Source organism: Pollachius pollachius (assembly GCF_949987615.1).
Source record: "Pollachius pollachius genome assembly, chromosome: 5".
Taxonomy (NCBI): Eukaryota; Metazoa; Chordata; class Actinopteri; order Gadiformes; family Gadidae; genus Pollachius; species Pollachius pollachius.
Genome location: NC_136938.1, coordinates 1,485,746 through 1,491,812, shown reverse-complemented (window position 1 = coordinate 1,491,812; position 6,067 = coordinate 1,485,746).

The window sequence follows — 6,067 nt, the reverse complement described above, 5'->3', positions numbered from 1 at the left end:
CATTTGATATTATGATATTTTTGACTCTGATAAGTTACTTTTGGATTCGCCCCATCTTCCGCCCCCACGCACACACAGGGTTATCGCCCTGATGCCATTACACACACTTGGCTGCATGGGTAACTGGGACTGAAGACTCTGTCTCCATCCATCCACTTTGCAATCTACACCACCTTATGGGTGGGGACTGATTGTATCCCAGGCACGGCTTCCTGCAATAAGCCGGTATGGAAGGCTGGTTGGCCAGTGATGGGTAAGATCCCACCTTGACATCTGGGACAACCTAAGACAGGCACAGTCACTATTACTTGTCACTTATTACGAGTCACTGTGAGCACTGGCTCACTTGATCATGAAGTGACGAGCTGCAACCATCATAGGAAGAGCCGGTTGGTGGGAGGTGGAGGAGGAACAGGAGTCAGATATGTCAGCTCAGGCAGCGGAAGTGGTGGAATTGGAACGGGGCATGGCGCTTTTTCATTTATTTGACCTTTGCGGTATAGAGACCTACTGACGCATGTAACGTTTTCGGTATTGTGCATGACTTTGGGAACAGCGTGGTTTCAAGGCGGCTGATGGTCAACCCACTAATATTGACCTTTGGTTTTGGATATACTGACTTTGATTTCCCTTCCAAATAGATTGAATTCATTTAATATTAACATATATTTTATGTTTATAAATATACAATTATTTAGTTAGCCTCTAATATTTAGACCATGTAGCTTTTATTCAATTATTGTTATAACAAGATCTGTAGCCTAATTGACAGTTGAAAATCCACTTCCACCAATTTGTAAGTGTGGTTCAGGTATACCAGAAAATATTAAACTATGCATAATATAAAAACGATGTAAAGAATAAGGTTATGGGCCGAATTCGGTTAAAATTCAGCCTCTGCTGGCACACAACTAGATCGTCTCATTTCCTCGTTACACGCTTTAATTTAATTATATTTAAATTATTACGACCATGGAGTCCATCTCTATTTTCATAGAGATGGACACTGATGCACTATATATTTCTCTCCTATATAATGAATATATAAACATATGGGGCAAAAAAGTATTTAGTCAGCCACCAATTGTGCAAGTTCTCCCACTTAAAAAGACGAGAGAGGCCTGTAATTTTCATCATAGGTAAACCTCAGCTATAAAAAATCCAGAAAATCACATTGTCTGATTTTTTTAAGAATTTATTTGTAAATTACGGTGGAAAATAAGTATTTGGTCACCTACAAACCAGCAAGATTTCTGGCTGTCACAGACCTGTAACTTCTTCTTTAAGAGGCTCCTCTGTCCTCCACTTGTTACCTGTATTAATGGCACCTGTTTGAACTCCTTATCAGTATAAAAGACACCTGTCCACAACCTCAAACAGTCACACTCCAAACTCCACTATGGCTAAGACCAAAGAGCTGTCAAAGGACACCAGAAACACAATTGTAGACCTGCACCAGGCTGGGAAGTCTGAATCTGCAATAGGTAAGCAGCTTGGTGCGAAGAAATCAACTGCGGGAGCAATTATTAGGAAATGGAATACATACAAGACCACTGATAATCTCCCTCGATCTGGGGCTCCACGCAAGATCTCACCCTGTGGGGTCAAAATGATCACAAGAACAGTGAACAAAAATCCCAGAACCACACGGGGGGACCTAGTGAATGACCTCCAGAGAGCTGGGACCAAAGTAACAAAGGCTACCATCACTAACAAACTACGCCGCCAGGGACTCAAATCCTGCAGTGCCAGACGTGTCCCCCTGCTAAAGCCAGTGCATGTCCGGGCCCGTTTGAAGTTTGCTAGAGAGCATTTGGATGATCCAGAACAGGATTTGGAGAATGTCATATGGTCAGATGAAACCAAAATAGAACCTTTTGGTGAAAACTCAACTCGTCGTGTTTGGAAGAGAAAGAATGCTGAGTTGCATCCAAAGAACACCATACCTACAGTGAAGCATGGGGGTGGAAACATCATGCTTTGGGGCTGTTTTTCTGCCAAGGGACCAGGACGTCTGATCCGTGTGACGGAAAGAATAAGTGGGGCCATGTATCGTGAGATTTTGAGTGAAAACCTCCTTCCATCAGCAAGGACACTGAAGATGAAACGTGGCTGGTTATTTCAGCATGACAATGACCCCAAACACACCGCCCGGGCAACGAAGGAGTGGCTTCGTAAGAAGTATTTCAAGGTCCTGGAGTGGCCTTGTCAGTCTCCAGACTCCAACCCCATAGAAAATCTTTGGAGGGAGTTGAAAGTCTGTGTGGCCCAAAAACATCACTGCTCTAGAGGAGATCTGCATGGAGGAATGGGCCAAAATACCAGCAGCAGTGTGTGAAAACCTTGTAAAGACTTACAGAAAACGTTTGACCTCTGTCATTGCCAACAAAGGGCATGTAACAAAGTATTGAGATGACCTTTTGTTATTGACCAAATACTTATTTTCCACCATAATTTGCAAATAAATTCTTTAAAAATCAGACAATGTGATTTTCTAGATTTTTTTTTTCATTTTGTCTCTCATAGCTGAGGTATACCTATGATGAAAATTACAGGCCTCTCTCATCTTTTTAAGTGGGAGAACTTGCACAATTGGTCGCTGACTAAATACTTTTTTGCCCTACTGTATATTTTGAGAAACGCTCCAATCCAAAATGCATGGGTTTACATTTCGTTCTGTGGAGCACTGTTATTTTTATTTGTTTTCAGTTTTTGAGGAGGTGCTTCAAAAATGCTAATTTTTTTAAATATTGACATATATATAACTAGAGGGTGCACTGTACTATCTGCACTCACCCCTTCTAAAGCGAAGGCCCCCTCTCTCTCTCTCTCTCTCTCTCTCTCTCTCTCCCTCTCTCTCATTCTCTCTCGTTTTGTTTTGTGGAGCAGTTAATTGTCTGAAAAGTTTTCGAGGAGGTCTGCTTAAAAAAACTGAAATATTGACATATAACTAGAGGGCGCACTGTACTATCTGCCACACCCCTTCTGAAGCCTCTCTCTCTCTCTCTTTCTCTCTCTTTCATTCTCTCTCGTTTCGTTTTGTGGAGCATGGTAATTTTCAGTTTTTGAGGAGGTTTGCTTAAAAAATCGGAAATATTGACATATATATAACTAGAGGGTGCTATGTACTGTCTGTACTGCACACTCTCTCTCGTCTGAAAAATGCTCCCATTCAAAATGCATTGGTTTACATTTCGTTCTGTGTAGCACGGAAACAAAGGAGAAACGCTCCCATTCAGAATGCGTTGGTTAACACTTCGTTCTGGGTAGCAAGAAAAAAAGTCTGACAATCGTGCTCTGGGACACAATTCAATAGATTAACGTTCGTTTGCATGAGCACGAAATCGCGTGATACCGGGTTGTCCTTCCACAGGTCATGGCGTGTCCAAAAAAAAAAAAACTTTTAGTTATACTTATAATATTAAATGTGCAAACTGTAACTTAAATTAAATAAAATAAATGAACGGGGAAATCGCATCACTTTGGTTGTGCATGCATAGCAGGTTATGCTTGTTCAATGCTCATTGGTTGCTGAGTAAACTTGTTACATTTGATTCAACATAAGTTGAGCTGCAGCGCGCAGAATACTGGTTTGAATCGAAAATAATATGGTAGACAGTTTGTCCGCCTATGTCAAAGACAGTTAGCCTAATTATCAACAAAAAATGGTTTAACGAAATTTGCTTAGCCTTTACACGCAAATGCACAAGCGAGACAAGAGAGACAAGAGCAGCAGTAGGCCTACTCGTCGCCTGCAACTCTTCTGACGGTAAACCGTTTGTTCATTTCACTTCTTGAAGCCAGCCCTGGCTTTCTGTGTATGGCCTTGTGTCATTTCTGCCTGGTGGTGGCTCGTCCAATAGGCTACTTGCTGCCCGAATGCGTGCCGATAGTGTCAGCGGACCTGGGCCCCGTTTCCCGATAACGATGGATCCTCGCTTGTACGATCCATCGTAAAGTTCTTTGGAGCGTTTCCCGAAACTCCTCTTAACATGAACGCGCGTTCACTGCACTCACGACTTTCGTAGGATTGTAAATGCCTGACACGGTGCTGAAATGGGCTCCGTAGACGCAGGAATGTCGCAGGAAAATGGGGTTAAAAAGCGTTAAAATATCTCCCCATCAAGGCCAACAGCAGAGTAGCCTACGAAAAGAATAGACTGCAATAATATCAATGCTAAAGATATTAAAACACAATTGATTAGGTCTAGGCCGATATCAGTCCTAATCCTGAATGCCCTGTGCGTACAATAAACACGGCATTTTCCCCCCTGAAATAATTCCATATTACAAAAATCATAATTAGCTTGTGTGACAACTACATTTATCTTAATGTGCTGTTTTCTGAAACATGCTTTGCGCAGCAAAGAAAGCCGACTTTATCTGATTCCGGTTTCATTGATTGGCGCGCACTCTCTAGTCTAGAATATTAGTAGACTAAAAATGCAACGTTCCATTCATTCGTTATCATTCAAACGCAGAGCCTAGACATTGACACACGGCTATTGCTGACCCGATTAGGAGAGCTTGGTCTAGATCCTGCCCATATTGGGCAGGATGATGTATGCTTTAGCCTAGGTCTTTTTACACTGCCAAGCCGGTTCGGTCGCAGCTTGGCACGCCCGGCGATTTCACCTTCTTATCTCAAGTTTCATGTGTAAAACCGAGGGGGTCAAATCCCTCGTTCGTCAAGGCGCGGGCTTTCTTGGTTCACTGGAGAAGGCGGGGCTGCGCACGGAGTCTAGACCTTTTTAGAATAATTTGTATTATTGCAAACTCCCAAATGTTTTAATTTTTTTATGAATGAAGACATAAATCGCAACAAAAAACGCTTGAAGAAATTCTCCGACACCCGCTGGTCTCAGCACGATTCATGTCTACAGTAGCCTGTCTTCTGCCATTGATCAATATGAGGACATTTTAACCACGATGGTTGAATTAAAATCAGAGAGAGACAGCAAGTGCAGCTCGAAAGCGACCTCCCACACAAGAGCAATGGAATCATGATTTTATTTTATGCATTGTGACGTGGCGTTTGATCGGTACATTTCGGCTGCGCATATATTTTTGGAATTTTTAATTGCTGCAATAAATTATGTTGTTGATGTCTCTATCTTTGCGGTTTAAATCTAACAGTAGTCTATGAGTAATAATTCGGCAGTAACCACTGTTTTTGGCGAAATTGCGCCAGCTGGGCATTCCGTGGTATTGGATGTGTTTTAATAAAACACATCCAATTCATACTTTGCAGTCACGTAACTACCATGGCTACCTGGAGGGCAACAAACGCCGACAAAATGGCGACGAACCGCGGCCAGCCAGGGGAATTGCAGCCTTGTAGATTTCCAATATTACAATCAATCAACTATTTAGACCATATGTCACAATACGTTAAAATTAGATATCAAGAAAAGATAAAAATACTCGGAACTTTTGATCCATACACAGCACCCGCTGATGTGTTCATTGCTTTGAAGCTGGCAACGTCTCTACCAGACTTGGAGTTTGGAGATATTTACATTTATCTTATAGAGGTATAATTCGTCACCTTAAACCGCACAAAAAATGAAAGCCTACAAAAGTACGGATAGCTATCGTTTTTTCAAGAGTGGGTGGGTTAACAACGCTGTCGTATGGGAGGTGAAAAACAGGAATATCTTCATAATCAAAGCAAAGGTGAGTGTTACTATTTAGCTAGCTACGTGCAAAACATCAACAAATATTTTTTTTCAGAATCAAATAGCTTTTAAGTAGCTATTGTATTGACCAAGTATTGCGGTAGCGTCCACAAAAGTTACATATTCTCAAGCATTTGTGAAGTTCAAGCGCAGCGAAGCTTTTTGCTACACTCTTGAAATAAAACTTCTTAGGATCATTAAGTGACGCCTTCGCCATTGTTGCCATATTAGGCCAACACCCATGACGGCAGAGGGAGGGTTATTTTCATTTTGAAATAATCGTAATTATAATGTGTAATTAAACAATATATTACTTATGGCAAATTCTAGACATAATACAGTTTTAACATTGAACAAAATTCAACAAATTCCCTCTACCTATTTTCCTT